We start from the raw sequence: 19,139 nt of genomic DNA, 5'->3' as shown, positions 1-19,139 counted from the left end.
TAATAAGTAGGTATACAGAAATTATTATTAAGAAATTCTGTACACTATAATAATATATTTAGGATTATTATAAAAATTATTTTCCCGCCTTATCTTTAATTTTAAATGGAGTTTGAACACGAACGTACTTAATAACCTGTTCAATTTCATTGGCTGCGTTATCAGCATTGTCAAATTTTTTGATTGTAAGGACAGAATCTAAAAAATTAAAATTCTAAAAATTAATTAATTAATACAAAATCAAAATTACTATATTGTTATTTAAGTTTAACTTACCAAAAATAATTTTATTTAGAAGCAATTTCTCAAATGGTCGTTTTTTGTTACCATGCCCACTATATGAATATTCACATAATATTTCTGGTATAAATAATATAGCCATTATTCTTTTTGCCATAATTTTTATTGACTTTCCTCCCACAGATGATAAACGTTTAATCTATGACAGTAAAAATATATAACTTATTTAATAACAGTTCATACACGTATGAAATTCAAAAAAAAAATTTTCAAAACAATTTAGGAAAAACTATTCAAAATATTTAGTTCATTAAAGAATGATTATTCATGGGGCACCAAGTTATCAATTTTCAAGTCAATACAAAAAATTCAACTAGAGTTACAGTACTAAAAAAAAAATTGAAGGGAGGTGTTGGCGCCCGCAGGCAAATCGATTTTAGAAAACAAAAAAAAATTTAGAAAAAAATTTAGAAAAAACTATCAAAATATTTAGTTCATTAAAGAATGATTATTCATGGGGCACCAAGTTATCAATTTTCAAGTCAATACAAACAATTTAACGTATGAATACACATTACATAGTACAAACTAAAATGCCCAGAATCTTAAACAGAAAAAACTATTCAAAATATTTAGTTCATTAAAGAATTATTCAAAGGGTAACAGATTGTCAATGTTTAAAAAAATTACCTCAAGTTAAAATCATAATAAAAAAAATGAAGGGAGGTGTTGGCGCCCGCAGGCAAATCGATTTTAGAAAACAAAAAAAAAATTTAGAAAAAATTTAGAAAAAACAATTCAAAATATTTAGTTCATTAAAGAATGATTATTCATGGGGCACCAAGTTATCAATTTTCAAGTCAATACAAGATATTCAACTAGAGTTACAGTACTAAAAAAAAAAATTGAAGGGAGGTGTTGGCGCCCGCAGGCAAATGCATTTAAGAATATAAAAAAATGAAATTTGGAAAAAAATTTACAGTAGAAACACACATAACGAAGTTCAAACTAAAATGTCCTAACCAAATCTTAAACAGAAAAAACTATTCAAAATATTTAGTTCATTAAAGAATGATTATTCATGGGGCACCAAGTTATCAATTTTCAAGTCAATACAATATATTCAACTAGAGTTACAGTACTAAAAAAAAAAATTGAAGGGAGGTGTTGGCGCCCGCAGGCAAATGCATTTAAGAATATAAAAAAATGAAATTTGGAAAAAAATTTACAGTAGAAACACACATAACGAAGTTCAAACTAAAATGTCCTAACCAAATCTTAAACAGAAAAAACTATTCAAAATATTTAGTTCATTAAAGAATGATTATTCATGGGGCATCAAGTTATCAATTTTCAAGTCAATACAAAATATTCAACTAGAATTACAGTACTAAAAAAAAAAAAATTGAAGGGCGGTGTTGGCGCCCGCACGCAAATGCATTTTAGAATAAAAAAAATGTATATACATTTTATTGTGGGAATACACATTACAAACATAAAACTAAAATCTCCAAAATCTTAAACAGAAAAAATTATTAAAAATATTTAGTTCATTAAAGAAGTATTATTCATGGGGCTCCAAGTTATCAATTTTCAAGTCAATACCAAATATTAAACTAGAGTTACAGTATTAAAAAAAAAATTGAAGGGAGGTGTTGGCGCCCGCAGGCAAATCGACTTTAGAAAACAAAAAAAATTTGAAAAAAAATTTAGAAAAAACTATTCAAAATATTAAGTTCATTAAAGAATTATTATTTATGGGGCTCCAAGTTATCAATTTTCAAGTCAATACAAAATATTCAACTAGAGTTACAGTACTAAAAAAAAAAAATTGAAGGGAGGTGTTGGCGCCCGCAGGCAAATATATTTTAGAAAACAAAAAAAAAATTTGGAAAAAAATTTACATTAGAAACACACATTACGAAGTTCAAACTAAAATGTCCTAACCAAATCTTAAACAGAAAAAACTATTCAAAATATTTAGTTCATTAAAGAATTATTCAAAGGGTAACAGATTGTCAATGTTTAAAAAATTTGGCTAGAGTTAAAATCATAATAAAAAAAATGAAGGGAGGTGTTGGTGCCCGCAGGCAAATCGATTTTAGAAAACAAAAAAAAAATTTAGAAAAAAATATTATTGTAGGAATACACATTACAAAGTCTATACAAAAAATTCAACTAGTCACATAACAAAAAAAAAATTGAAAGGAGGTGTTGGCGCCCGCAGGCAAATAGATTTTAAAAAACAAAAAAAAATATTTGGAAAAAAATTTAGAAAAAAACTATTCAAAATATTTAGTTCATTAAAGAATGATTATTAAAGGATTATTCATGGGGCTCCAAGTTATCAATTTTCAAGTCAATACAAAATATTCAACTAGAGTTACAGTACTAAAAAAAAAAAATTGAAGGGAGGTGTTGGCGCCCGCAGGCAAATAGATTTTAAAAAACAAAAAAAAAATTTGGAAAAAATTTGACTTTAGGAACACGCTTTAGGATTACATGGGTACTCAGCGTACTCCCAGGTATAGCCGGTTAATCTTGAAAAATATTTATACAAAAAAATCTACTAGAGTTCAATGAATTGAAAAAAAAATTGTTTGAGAAATCAAACACTAAACAAACACTAAAACACTAAACAAAAGAATACGCTGGAAGCTAAATACTGCAATACATATTAACTACAATCAAAAAACTAGGTATTGTTTACATTATAATAATACGAACAGTTATTATGATCAGAGGTGTATCACCGTAATATATGTATTAGAAAATGTTTAAAAACGAATGTAATTTATTTATAAAGGATGCAAAAAAATTAAATCAGAAAAAGGTCCTGCACGGACTCTATTATGTGATTGTAATTTATGAAGGACATAAAATAATGTTTAATTTAAAATAATATTGTGTTTGGCTGGGTCTACAGTCAATATTAAATAACAAACTCATAAGTATTGAAAACCTTATAAAATCCTAAAAAAATTATATTTTGTTATATTTTAAAATACATTTTATAATTTGTTGTGTTAAAAAAATCATTATTTAATGTTGGCTGTATTTAAGTTTTTAATAACTATACTGGTACAACTCTAGCTGACAGTCTTTAAGACCGTGTTAAAAACTATAATAATTAGTTAACGTCTAATTTACTGTCCTATCCTAACCTAACCTAACATAACCAAATTAATAATATTTAAATATTTTCTTTCATTGTTATGTTTACAATATCGAATAACTTTATAGTTAGTAGGAAAAGATCATCGCAAAGCTCACGACCAGTGATTGTAGTCGTCTATCAATTACCATAGCTTCAACTAACCTTAGGTTTCCCAAACTAGCTTCTATTATGACTAATTACATTAGGACACTTTGAATAAAAAGTTCCTGAGCTGCAGGTGGCCGAACTTATAAGTGATTGATTATCAAGTTGATCCTTAGATTGTTGACACCTTAGTTCCCCTCGAAGACCGCTGGTAAGACTATTATGTCCTATCCATTATGTTATATCTATATTATCTATGATGGAGCCATACCCAGCTCACTCGTGTAAACAATTTGAAGCACATAAAAGCGATTAATAAAAGTCTCTATTAATGATAATATGAAATCCCAGACCTGTCCCCCATACTCTGATATTAAGAGCCCAGCCCACCTTCATATTCTCTATGCAAAAAGTAAATTTAAGACAAATTTGTAAATCAATGCACAGTCTCTCTATTGTACTAATATTTGTGATTTCATTAATTTTCAGTATTTTGTATAATTAGTAATAATTAGTAAACCTAACCTACTGAGGCAACCTTGAGGCATTTCCTTTTAGGAAATTAATTAAATCCTCAAACATAACTCTTAATTCAAGAATTTGTAACTAATACAATCATAATATAATATGAGTATAGTACATTTCGTAATATTTTTTTATAATATTTACTGTTAATGAAATATTAAGTTTATATTTCTAATATAATATATGTTATGATATTTATGGACGACACTTGCACCATGGCCCCTCGATATAGTAATGTGGCGACCCGGCACGTCTCTTTTAGATAAATGATTAAATACTTAATCAAGTCTTCCAATTTACTAAACATTTATGTTTTGTAGATAATTTGAAGAAAAATTTAAAATTGAAGAGAGACTGTGCGAATTAACAAAATTTGTGGTATGAAATGTTTATTTGAACACCTGTTATAATGTATTATATTGAGCTTAAGTTAATTTTCTATAATGTACTATAGTAAACATTTGAACGTTTATTACAATATACGTATATTATACATAGATTTCAAGTATGATTTTTTTTAGTTTTTTTTTTTGATAGTTACCTACCTACTACAATACAAGACACTTTATTTTTATATTTTGAAGCAAATTTAAAGAATTTTTTTTGTAAACCAATTTGAATTATTATTTATTAATTTAAAAAAATTTTAATAAAAACGTTTTCATTCAGTATTTTTTTGAATATTTTATTATTTTTATTATTTTTGAATATTTCAGTGCATATATTTGCCTGTTTTTAGTGCATACATGCGCGGGCAAATATTTAACACTTAAGAGGATGTCAGATTTTTAGCGCACCATTTATTTCTCTCTCCGACCCACGCACAATCATTTTAGTGTTTTCTTAATCGTACATTTGGTATGCTACGCGTGGGTTAAAGATGGAAAACAAATAGTGCGCTGACATCCCAACCAGCAACAAGTTTACACGAGTGAGCTGGGTATGGCTCCATCATAGATAATAAAGATATGGATAGGACATAATATCAGCGGTCTTCGTCCTTCGAGGGGAACAATTGAGGCCAAATAAAGTATACTCATATCGAGTATCGACTATCAATATAAAGAGCCTCAATTGCCTTCCCCTCCGGGAACGCGGCCTCAAATGTATTTAACATAGGCGTGGACTATCCATGGTGTCAACAATTAGAGGATCAACTTGATAATCAAACACTTATGTTCGGCAACCTGCAGCAACTCAGGATCTTTTTATTCTGAAAAGTGTCCTAATGAGTCATAAGAAGGTTAGTTAGGTAAACCTATATTTAGTTGAAGCTAGTAGCCTTTGCAATTCAAGATCTTTTCCTACATATTCGGCATTGTTAACATAACTATTCTACCTTTACACTTTTTCTTCCCCCGTCTCTCACAGCTATATACAGGTTCAGCCACTCTCATTCCACACCTCCATATGATCGGCATTCTGTCTATCCATCTCTTCTTCAGTCTTCTCGCCCCTCATTTCCCACCTAAATTAACTAACTTCTATAGCCACTCTCACTATCTCTTATCATACAGTGACCGAACCACCTAAACCTATTCTCTCTTGTTTTCACTACAATATGACGTACACTAACCTACACTACCCTTAATTAAATAATTTCTTATTCTATCCTCTTTTGTACCTTAACACCTAACTTATTATTCTCATATCTGTTACCTTCACTCCACTTACCTACCCTAACCTTACATTTCTTTTTCATCTTTCCCTTTCATACACCAAACATTCTGAAATCCTGTTGACCCATTTCCTTATCTTCGCCATATTACACACTACCTATTCCTATTCACCCAGTCTCTAGTTACCTACAAGTCATCGTACTTGATTATCGGTGAAAATATTTAAATATCATTGAGCGAATTCCTTACTCGAAAGAATTACTTAAAAAAATATCATACCTCCCAATTTTCTAATTTTTTACACGACTTTATTGATAGCCGGAATAGTGTTATACCAGTATAATTACAATACAAATATTGAAAAATTTCGGGCAATACATCCTTTGATCAATTAACAATAATAAAAAAAAAACCTACTGAGAAATAAGAAAATACATACCCCGTGACGGAATCAAAATCTGCTACGAAACTTAGTCTTTGAAGCACTGAAACGTTCACACATTTCAATCTGCTTATGATATAATATTATTCCCAGTTTGAAAATGTTCACAGACGAATACCATTTCTGAAATAACACGCATCTTATGCAGTAAAATGTTCTACAATATTCTAATGACCTAGTTACAGTCTACAGATATTATATAAACCTACCAATAAATACCTAATATTAATTTTTATTACACAGAGTTTGTATTTTTAAATGTTGTATTTAAGGATTTATTAGTTTTATTTTTATACCTAACAAAAATTACATTTATTCACAAGTCAGTTATCAACTAGAACTCGACTACGAGTAAGACAGCGTTTGGATTGTTCGGGCTGGCGTATAATTTATTATTATTATACATTGCGCCTTTGGTAGGCAGTAGTAAACGTATATGCTTCTACGTTACTTAGTTAACAGATTTTCCGCGACAATAAATATTTAATTCAAGTCTAAAAAGTAAATGTAAGACCAAAATAATATAAAAACAAACTTATGCATAAACATCGACTCTTCCAGTGAAACCTAGCTGTACTGCAGCACACGCTGTCGTCGAAGAAACAGCTAATTTCATCCGTCTACATATCGCTCCATCTCCATCTCTCTCTACATCTCGCTATTTGAAACTTATCTAGTATACAATACTAGTACCTTTATGATCTGTAATATATTCTGGTGTTCGATGAAAAAGATTGAAATAAGATAAAAATACATATTTTTTTGGTTTTGAATATGATTGATATGAATTTTGTGAGAAATCTAGAGGTATTAGAAAACTGAGACGAGTGTGTTGAATGAAATAAATTAAAAAATTGATTAACACAACAATCGCTTAAAAATTAATTTAATTCAAATAATGAGATGAACCTTATTAGATCATTTACATTTTCCAGAACAAGCCCCCAGTTGTTGGTCGCATGCCAATTTTAACCATATACTAGACCACAAGTTTATAGACATTCTATAATGCATTCTGCTGCCGGTGGCCCTAGACACTGTTGGGGAAATTATATTTCTTTAGTAATTAAATTACGATACGAATTATAATTTACGTAGGTACTTGTCCAATACGCGACTACCAGAATTTAAATTAAAGAATGTGATATACCTAGGTAACATATCGATCGATTCTAAGACAGAAACTTAACCTAGGTACAAATAATATCACAATATCAAATAGTTAAATGTGAAAATTTGAAGAAAATTTCCTATAGGTATATCCCGTAAAACCCCCAAAATAAAACGAACGTTTGAGGTGTTCTCTTAAAACCCAAATATTTAATGCCCGTATCCCGTATGCATAAAAAATGTATGTTTCACATCAACGGAACTGAATTACGAAGAACGTATAAAACAAAAATAATCGTCACCAAGTGATAGGTATAATCTACAATGTACTTACAAATCATATTAAATAACATTAATCATTATATATTTTCTTATTTTGTTAGGTAGGTATAAAAACCTACCTTCCTACTTATAAAAGCATTACCTAATCATTAATAAATTAATTAATAATTTTTAAAACATTGTGTTCAAAAAAATAAAAAAAAATGTGATTTTAATTAGAGTCTTATAATGTACCTACCTATATTTAAAAAATAAATAAATATAATAATAACTGTTGAACTTTTAGGGACATAATAGGTAACACATTCGTGTATGTAGTATTACACTATTTATACAGGTATATTTTATACGATATACCTATACGAGTATATGAGTAGGTATATTATTCATAAGTGCGCACACGTCAGGATAGGCAGTTGACCATTCCGTGAATATACTTTTATGTGTACATGGTTATACATCCCTAATCCCTATGATATAGAATATAGATATTAGGTGAACAATAGAAGTTAAGTATGTGACACTAAATTAATAGTTACCTATTAATCATAACGTTGTATTTTAATAACCTATTAATTAATATGTATTACCTAAATAACAAAATAACTAAATAAATTCGTGTTTTTTTTTTAAACATTTTCACGTCCCCCCCCCCTTACGAAATTGTGTCACTCCTCCTTAGAGTGGTGCGCCCCTTAGGTTAAGAGCCCTTGAAATAGTGCATGTTAAAAAATCAGCCATATCCTCCCCCCCACCCCTTGACAAAATCATTTGATTCATTTAGCTACTTTATGAATTAAGAACGATACATTGAACGTACAAAACTGTACCTACCTACATAATAGTTATCAACCTATTAACCCATCAATAATATTATATTTTTTATTGTGTACACTAATCGATTGGTATGTACTAAATAACGTTAAATTATAAATAGGACGTGGATTTAAATGCATTAAAAATAAGAAAAATGCCTTAAAAATACGAATTAATGCACTTATATTACAAAGCATAATAAAATGGCCTGAGGGGGTGGACAATCAGCCGAACCGAAATCTAACATCTTAAACACTTAATATAAACAATTTTTCACACACGCGTCATGGTATGAAAATAAAAAAATATTTATAATTCATATTTATACCGATTTTCTACCGAAAAAATAAATTACTTTAATCTCAATATTATTTATTAGTTAACGATATCTTTGCTCAGAATCGTTTTTCGTTTGTTCGTTTTGTATTTTAATAATTTATACGTGGATATATTATTATTACTAATAATCATAGTAGTTGTGTTTGTTTTATTTCATTAATTTATTTAGTACTATACCAATAAATTATATATTAATTAATAATTTTTAAAACATTGTGTTCAAAAAAATAAAAAATAAATGTGATTTTAATTAGAGTCTTGTAATCTACCTACCTATATTTAAAAATTAAATAAATATAATAATAACTGTTGAACTTTTAGGGACATAATAGGTAACACGTTCGTGTATGTAGTATTACACTATTTATATACCTATACGAGTTTATGAGTAGGTATATTATTCATAAGTGCGCACACGTCAGGATAGGCAGTTGACCATTCCGTGAATATACTTTTATGTGTACATGGTTATACATCCCTAATCCCAATGATATAGAATATAGATATTAGGTGAACAATAGAAGTTAAGTATGTGACACTAAATTAATAGTTACCTATAACTTATAACGTTGTATTTGGAAAAAAAATTACCAGTTATTAATTGAAATTGTATCTTATGACTATTATCAGTTATAAGTCATAACATATATTTCTATAAATTAAACCAAAATATTTATATATTTATATTAAGTACCCTGTATAATAGGTATGCACCTATTAATTATAATTATTCTACAAACAGGGACTGGAAAAACGACGACGGCGTTTATATCTCGCGTATTTTATACATTTCTAGTCCGGAACTAAAATATGCGCCTACAACACTTGGATAGCACATTTTTCGTGACATTAAATATTTGTTTTAAGTCTTAAAAGTAAATTTAATCCCCAAAAGAATATAAAAACAAACTTACTTTAATTATCGACTCCTTCGGCGGAATCCGTGACGTGTGTGAACTGCGACGCCCAAGAGGAAACGCTCCAGAATACAGCCAGAACTTAGAATATTGTGATTTATGAAAAATAAAATTATACGAAACGCACTAAGTTTTTTGCTCATATCTTCTTTGCTTATTGAAATTTTAGAATTTTTAATCGACTGTGTCTTCTGCAACGACTTTGAGATTTGCCATAGATTAAATAAATAAATGATAGATATTTTACTAGGTACGTCAATATGATGAATCCACGGATATAATATAATGCAACTTTTTATATCAAAGAGTTCTGTGTTAAGGACCAATTTGTTCATTGAAAAGTGATAAGACAATAAACCAAAATATTTTATAATTTTGAATTTGAATTATAATAATATGATATAGGTATTATTTAAATTATTATTTTCGTTTATCAAAAAAAACGTATAAAAAACTTATAAATGCTTCTACGTCACGTAGTTAACAGATTGTCCGTGGCAATAAATATTTAATTTAAGTCTAAAAAGTAAATGTAAAATAGGTAGTAGGTAATAATATGAAAACAAACTTACTCGTAAACATCTACTCTTCCGGTGAAACGTAGCTAGAGTGCCGCCATCGCCGAAGAAACAGCTATCTTCATCCATCTCCATCTAATCATCTCACTCCCATGAACTGAAACTTGAAAGTATCGAAATACTTTATGAAAATAACCTGATCATAATGAAATTTGGGAGTTTGTATTAAAACTTACATTATAATATGTACGGTTTAACGAACTGTCCGTTTATATTAGTGGCTTATTATTTTTTTGTTCACTGAAATCAAAATATACAATATATTATATTTATAATACAATAGTATTTGCTGAAATTATTAGAACTGTTAACCGTCGCCGACGAATTTCGACAATTGATGATTGCCATAGATATTATAAAATATATTGTTTATTATGATAAATCCATAGAACTTATATATTATAGTATTATCTAGTACTAGATCGTATAGATAGTATTATCTACTACTGTTTTTGATTTTAATTGTTCGAGCAAGCGCAGTGTGCGAGTGACTACACCGGATATATTATATGGAAATACCAAAAAGTTCAATTAGCTATAATATAACTTAAAAATAAGACTGACCGCCAAATTCAGACTTCTCTGTCGTTTTCAGTTAAAAACTAATGATTTTCGGCAATTAATTTTTGAAATATCGTTCATAATTCGTTGTAACTTGTAATTTATATAGGTACCTATTTTATAAATATTATTCGTGGGTAATTGAAACGTCTAAAATGTATTATTATATACAAATATGATAATAAACAAATAATAATAACTCAACTTAACCGGCTACGGTATTAATAATATTTAATAATATCAATATAAGTATAGTATACAATATCCTAGGCTGTCAAATCGTCTCCACTTGGAATCGTTTTTCGTATACAATGATATTATAATATAATATCATTGAATTCAAATGTAACACTATCCATAACAGTCACCCACTTGTACCCTACTGTTCAGCAGAGTCACTTCCAAATTTTATTATTTTTTAATTGACCTCCCTTCTTATTTAAATTCTGACGAACGAGTTTTGGTTAAGTATATACGGCCCTGTCTACGGCCAGTAAAACAATTAGGATTCTTGGGGCCCCGGACAAAGTCAATGTATTGGACCCTGAGGTATATGTATACAATATTTGTTTATAGGTTACCTATACAAAAATAAATAATGATGGTGATTTTTTTTTTAAAAACCTAAAAAATTGTATGTGAAGGCCCACTGACCAGTGTATTGTTATTAAAATATAACCACACTTTTAGTGTTCTTTTTTTTATTATAAATATTAATTAAAGCTTTCCACACATAAAAGTAACTCAATAACAATAAAACAATAAAACACTATAAAAATATAATTTTAAAGATAAATATTGGTATTATTATGGATAAATAGGGGCCCCTTGTTCTTCGACAACAAATTAGATAGCATGATAAATTATAAAAATAGATATTTTTATTTAATATATTTTATTTGATTTAAACATTAGATTACAATGCAATTATTTAAAAATTTAAAGTAGATGCTGTGTGCCGTCGGGGCCCCTTGAGCCAACGATTAGCAGCCCTCTACAGGGGCATTGCCCCGGCTGCCCCTGCGGTTGTTGCGGCACTGTTATAACTGGTAATTCAGTTATTGATATTATAATATATATTTATACTATTTGAAGAAAAAAAGCATATAACTAGAGCAGTAAAGCAATATATTATATATTACTATAGTTTAAGGATTATTAAGAGAATATTTTTGGATTTTTTAGAACATATTAGAATCATATTTTAAACCTAATAATCCATTATTTACTTATAATTAACTTATATTTTTGTAATATAATATAAAAACATAAATAACATTTTGTTAGATAGTTTATTTAAATATTATAATTTTTCAAAATTGCATTCGCCAACGACCATACCACGTTGAATACACCAGTTCTCGTCCGATCACTGAAGTTAAGCAACGTCGGGCGTAGTTAGTACTTGGATGGGTGACCGCTTGGGAACACTACGTGCCGTTGGCATTTTTTGCTTTTTTTTATAAAATTTACTTCTTTATTTAATAAAAGAAAAAAATTTAAGTAAAATTTGTCGATTTCAGTTCATACAAATGATTTAAACTTACGTGCCATTCACTCCAAATTCCCTTAGTCCCTACACCCTTGTTTTGTCAATATAAATAATGTCCATCGCGTTTACAATCATTAACAATTCATAACTTTCTTAATTTAATTTTGTTTAGTTCGCCAAAGCATTCTAGCCAATTAATATACCTACTTTCACTAATTATACCTACTTGTCTTATTCTGTACTGAAACGTAATCATATAGAATATAATATGCCTGTTATTATTGATTAATGTATTATGTATTAATTGTATACCTACGCACCTTTACAAGTCATTATATTATTTTTTTGTTATCGCTATAAACGTGTTGTATGTCAAAATAAATGCCATTCGATTTTATGTATCAATACTCAATTTAGTCGTCGTTTGCCTTTGCATATGCAGTGAAATCTCGATAACTCGAATCGATGACAGGCACAAAAAAAAATTTTAAAAATTAAAAAAAAAAAAACACACATCATTGTAAAATCAATACATTCATCGCTTCGCTCAGAATCTAAAATAGTATCTATTTTAAATATATAGACAAAAATAATTTAACCACAAGTTAAATTAAACGCTTACTTTTGAATATTATTATTTTAATTTAACACCAATATTTAAATAAGTTTAAACACTGATAATTTTTATGAGGCATAAAAATTAATTTTAGACTGATTGGACTTTATTTTTGGGTCTGTCGTCATATTTCGGAGCAGTAAAAATACCAAGATTTTCAACTTTAATATCTTTTCTAGTTGGTAGTTTGTAGTGTCAAAAAGTAACAAATTCTCCGTACTTGTTTTAATAGTTTTAATTAATAAGTAACCAAGTTTTCGACAAAATCTATTCTCTTATTTTTTTTAAATTAAAAAACCAATAACCATATATCTTGAACTGTTCACCAAAATATGTTTATATTAGCAATTTCTATGCATGGAATAATTTTCAAAATATTTTAACTCTTTTTGAGAACTTTAGAAATTTTCGAATTTTTTTGTTGTTTTTTCAATAATTGTTGATAAAAAACTTTTGCTTTGTCAAAAACATTGAACATTTAATACAAAGTGTAACATTAGTTCTTATTACTGGAAGAAAAAAAAAAGTTGAGGGTTCCTCATATGTTTTTAGTGAGTGTTTTAAGTTTTTTACAATTATTGTTCATATTTTTTAAAATTAAGTTCATAATTCATATTCAATGGTATTATTTAATTAATTGGTCATTACAATAAAACAAACATTGACACTGACTATTACAGACACCATGTCATGTTTTGAATTTATTAAAGCTATTATTTTTGTAAAATAGAAAAATAAGATAAAACAAACTGATAATTTAGTTTTTAGATGAACGATGAATGTATTGATTTTAAAATGATGTGTTTTTTTAAAATTTTTTTTTGTCTATGTACATAATAAGTAGTCGAAATAATGCTTCGATTTTCAACTTCAGTATCTTGTTCGATTAGAAAGTGAATATTGTTGGTGGTTAAGCATTTAAAGTTCAAAAATTGACAAAATAATGAATAATCACGAAAATTAGCAAATTATTTTGAGTTAAGAAAAAACTTAGAATATTTTTTCGGTTATTTTGTTGAGATTGTATAATATTATTCGTGGGTACTTGAAACTTCTAAAGTATACTAATATATTATATCTATGATAGTATCACGGTTTTTTGTTGATGTATAACGCGTTATAAGTACCTAATGGATATTGTGATATGATTAATTTGGAATTTATTATAGGTCAATTATTTTTTTTAATACTATAGATAAGTACCTACATAATGTCTTAAACCTAGACTGACATACCGTCTCCGCTCAGAATCGTTTTTCTTACACAATGATATTATATCATTGAATTCAAATTTAATCCCATCCATTATACAGTGATCCACTTGTAACCTACTGTACAGCAGAGCGACATCCACTAGCCCACCTTTTTTATTATTAATACTTCAATGTTGTACTAAATGACAAAAAAAATGCATGTATAAATAATTTTTTTTGTTAGGTAATTTGTTCAAGGTTTATTCGGTAATTACTAATTACAAATGTAAAGATTATCTAAATGATCTTTAATCTTAATGATATCTTACAAAATAATAAATAACTACCTAAACATATTTGGCAGTATTTGTGTATTATTTGTGTTTTTATGTAAAAGGTTCATAATAATAATAATAATACTGCTGTATGCATAATACATAATAATAGTATTGGAAACATTCATAAACACAACATATTTGGAAAAATAATAATATTTTATTTGGTTAGATACTAAGTGTAAAATGATTAAGTATATATTATACATTTATACGTTTGTCTATTAGATTTAATAGAGATTTATAAAAGTATAGAATAAATATATTGAGTATTAATGTACAAAACTACAAAAGTATATGAGAACATAAAAAATTAATTGACACTATTGGCTTCAGCCAAATTACCAAAACACCAACTAATACTTCATATTATAAATTAATACACAAAATTGAGTTTATATAAAAAAAATATCTATGCATAATTAATTTTAAGATAAAAAAAAATCCTTAAAATTACATAATATAAATAAAATCACAAAATTCGGACTAGGATCAGATATACTGTACTAAATCAAATCACATAACTAAAAAAAAAATTGAAGGAGGGTGTTGGCGCCCGCAGGCAAATGCAGTTTAGAAAACAAAAAAAAGTTTAAAAAAAAATATTATAGTAGGAATGCACATTTCAAAGTCTATACAAAAAATTCGACTAGTCACATAACAAAAAAAAAAAAATTGAAGGAGGGTAATGGCACCCGAAGGCAAAAGAATTTTAGAAAACAAAAAAAAATTGAAATTAAAAACTTCAAACTAAAATGTCCAGAATCTTAAACAGAAAAAAACTATTCAAAATATTTAGTTCATTAATGATGGATTATTCAAAGTGCACCAGATTATCAATGTTCAAAAAGTATATACAAAAAATTCAACTAGAGTTACATAACAAAAATAAAAATTGAAAGAGGATGTTGGCGCCCTCAAGCAAATGCAATTTAGAAAACAAAAAAAAAATTAAAAAAAAAATTATTGTAGGAATACACATAACAAAGTCTATACAAAAAATTCAACTAGAGTTACATAACAAAAAAAAAATTGAAAGAGGCTGTTGGCGCCCGCAGGCAAAAGCATTTTAGAAAACAAAAAAAAGTTTAAAAAAAAATATTATAGTAGGAATGCACATTTCAAAGTCTATACAAAAAATTCGACTAGTCACATAACAAAAAAAAAAAATTGAAGGAGGGTAATGGCACCCGAAGGCAAAAGAATTTTAGAAAACAAAAAAAAATTGAAATTAAAAACTTCAGACCAAAATGTCCAGAATCTTAAGCAGAAAAAAACCATTCAAAATATTTAGTTCATTAATGATAGATTATTCAAAGTGCACCAGATTTTCAATGTGCAAAAAGTATATACAAAAAATTCAACTAGAGTTACATAACAAAAAATAAAATTGAAGGGAGGTGTTAGCGCCCGCAGGCAAATGCATTTAAGAATATAAAAAAATGAAATTTGGAAAAAAATTTACAGTAGAAACACACATAACGAAGTTCAAACTAAAATGTCCTAACCAAATCTTAAACAGAAAAAACTATTCAAAATATTTAGTTCATTAAAGAATGATTATTCATGGGGCATCAAGTTATCAATTTTCAAGTCAATACAAAATATTCAACTAGAATTACAGTACTAAAAAAAAAAAAATTGAAGGGCGGTGTTGGCGCCCGCACGCAAATGCATTTTAGAATAAAAAAAAATGTATATACATTTTATTGTGGAATACACATTACAAACATAAAACTAAAATCTCCAAAATCTTAAACAGAAAAAATTATTAAAAATATTAAGTTCATTAAAAAATTATTATTTATGGGGCACCAAGTTATCTATTTTCAAGTCAATACAAAATATTCAACTAGAGTTACAGTACTGAAAAAAAAAATTGAAGGGAGGGGTTGGCGCCTGCAGGCAAATATATTTTAGAAAACAAAAAAAAAATTTGGAAAAAAATTTACATTAGAAACACACATTACGAAGTTCAAACTAAAATGTCCTAACCAAATCTTAAACAGAAAAAACTATTCAAAATATTTAGTTCATTAAAGAATTATTCAAAGGGTAACAGATTGTCAATGTTTAAAAAATTTGGCTAGAGTTAAAATCATAATAAAAAAAATGAAGGGAGGTGTTGGTGCCCGCAGGCAAATGCAGTTTAGAAAACAAAAAAAAGTTTAAAAAAAAATATTATAGTAGGAATGCACATTTCAAAGTCTATACAAAAAATTCGACTAGTCACATAACAAAAAAAAAAAATTGAAGGAGGGTAATGGCACCCGAAGGCAAAAGAATTTTAGAAAACAAAAAAAAATTGAAATTAAAAACTTCAAACTAAAATGTCCAGAATCTTAAACAGAAAAAAACTATTCAAAATATTTAGTTCATTAATGATGGATTATTCAAAGTGCACCAGATTATCAATGTTCAAAAAGTATATACAAAAAATTCAACTAGAGTTACATAACAAAAATAAAAATTGAAAGAGGATGTTGGCGCCCTCAAGCAAATGCAATTTAGAAAACAAAAAAAAAATTAAAAAAAAAATTATTGTAGGAATACACATAACAAAGTCTATACAAAAAATTCAACTAGAGTTACATAACAAAAAAAAAATTGAAAGAGGCTGTTGGCGCCCGCAGGCAAAAGCATTTTAGAAAACAAAAAAAAGTTTAAAAAAAAATATTATAGTAGGAATGCACATTTCAAAGTCTATACAAAAAATTCGACTAGTCACATAACAAAAAAAAAAAATTGAAGGAGGGTAATGGCACCCGAAGGCAAAAGAATTTTAGAAAACAAAAAAAAATTGAAATTAAAAACTTCAGACCAAAATGTCCAGAATCTTAAGCAGAAAAAAACCATTCAAAATATTTAGTTCATTAATGATAGATTATTCAAAGTGCACCAGATTTTCAATGTTCAAAAAGTATATACAAAAAATTCAACTAGAGTTACATAACAAAAATAAAAATTGAAAGAGGATGTTGGCGCCCTCAAGCAAATGCAATTTAGAAAACAAAAAAAAAATTAAAAAAAAAATTATTGTAGGAATACACATAACAAAGTCTATACAAAAAATTCAACTAGAGTTACATAACAAAAAAAAAATTGAAAGAGGCTGTTGGCGCCCGCAGGCAAAAGCATTTTAGAAAACAAAAAAAAGTTTAAAAAAAAAATATTATAGTAGGAATACACATTACAAAGTACAAACTAAAATGCCCAGATTATTAAAGAGAAAAAAATATTTAAAATATTTATTTCATTAAATAAGGATTATTCAAGAGGTACCAGATTGTCAATGTTTGAAATATTTGGCTAGAGGTTAAATCATAAAAAAAAAATTGAAGGAGGATGTTGGCGCCCGCAAGTAAATGCATTTTAGGAAACCGAAAAAAAATTTTGAATAAATTTAACGGTATGATTACACATTACAAAGTACAAACTAAAATGCCCGTATTCTTAAACAAAAAAAACCATTAAAAATATTTAGTTCATTAAAGATAAGGATTATTCAAGGGTACCCGATTGTCAAAGTTTGAAACATTTGGCTAGAGGTTAAATCATAAAAAAAAATTGAATGAAGGTGTTGGCGCCTGCAGGCAAATTGATTTTAGAAAACAAAAAAAAAATACAGTAGAAACACACATAACGAAGTTCAAACTAAAATGTCCCGAAACTTAAACAGAAAAAACTATTAAAAATATTTAGTTCATTAAAGAAGTATTATTCATGGGGCACCAAGTTATCAATTTTCAAGTCAATACAAAATATTAAACTAGAGTTACAGTACTAAAAAAAAAATGAAAGGAGGTGTTGGCGCCCGCAGGCAAATCGACTTTAGAAAACAAAAAAAATTTGGAAAAAAATTTAGAAAAAACTATTCAAAATTTTTAGTTCAATAAAGAATGATTATTCATGGGGCATCAAGTTATCAATTTTCAAGTCAATACATAATATTCAATTAGAGTTACAGTACTAAAAAAAAAATTGAAGGGCGGTGTTGGCGCACGCACGCAAATGCATTTTGAATAAAAAAAATGTATATAAATTATATTGTGGGAATACACATTACAAACATAAAACTAAAATCTCCAAAATCTTAAACAGAAAAAATTATTCAAAATATTTAGTTCATTAAAGAATTATTATTTATGGGGCACCAAGTTATCAATTTTCAAGTCAATACAAAATATTCAACTAGAGTTACAGTACTAAAAAAAAAATTGAAGGGAGGGGTTAGCGCCCGTAGGCAAATATATTTTAGAAAACAAAAAAAAAATTTGGAAAAAAATTTACATTAGAAACACACATTATGAAGTTCAAACTAAAATGTCCTTACCAAATCTTAAACAGAAAAAACTATTCAAAATATTTAGTTCATTGAAGAATGATTATTCATGGGGCACCAAGTTATCAATTTTCAAGTCAATAAAAAATATTCAATTAGAGTTACAGTACTAAAAAAAAAAATTGAAGGGCGGTGTTGGCGCACGCACGCAAATGCATTTTAGAATAAAAAAAAATGTATATAAATTATATTGTGGGAATACACATTACAAACATAAAACTAAAATCTCCAAAATCTTAAACAGAAAAAATTATTCAAAATATTTAGTTTATTAAAGAAGGATTATTCATGGGGCACCAAGTTATCAATTTTCAAGTCAATACAAAATATTCAACAAGAGTTATAGTACTAAAAAAAAAATTGAAGGGAGGTGTTGGTACCCGCAGGCAAATAGATTTTACTGTATGAATACTCATTACAATGTACAAACTAAAATCTCCAAAATCTTAAACAGAAAAAATTATTCAAAA

The 19,139-nt window shown here is 27.6% G+C and overlaps 1 long non-coding RNA gene and 1 other non-coding gene across 2 annotated transcripts; one reads left to right on the top strand and one right to left on the bottom strand.

Moving 5' to 3' along the window:
• Window positions 1-86: 86 nt before the first annotated feature.
• On the bottom strand, window positions 87-10,233 carry LOC132942148 (uncharacterized). The gene is made up of 5 exons (XR_009664231.1): window positions 10,125-10,233; window positions 9,550-9,633; window positions 6,086-6,211; window positions 277-439; window positions 87-198 (listed from the first exon to the last, which is right to left on the bottom strand). It is a non-coding gene; the product is annotated as an uncharacterized LOC132942148 (long non-coding RNA).
• Window positions 10,234-12,018: 1,785 nt separating this feature from the next.
• Window positions 12,019-12,137, top strand: LOC132942219 (5S ribosomal RNA). The gene has a single exon (XR_009664238.1). It is a non-coding gene; the product is annotated as a 5S ribosomal RNA (ribosomal RNA).
• Window positions 12,138-19,139: the final 7,002 nt, after the last annotated feature.

This window comes from Metopolophium dirhodum, chromosome 3 (assembly GCF_019925205.1).
Source record: "Metopolophium dirhodum isolate CAU chromosome 3, ASM1992520v1, whole genome shotgun sequence".
In the NCBI taxonomy this organism is placed as follows: domain Eukaryota; kingdom Metazoa; phylum Arthropoda; class Insecta; order Hemiptera; family Aphididae; genus Metopolophium; species Metopolophium dirhodum.
This window is presented reverse-complemented; position numbering and strand designations above follow the sequence as displayed.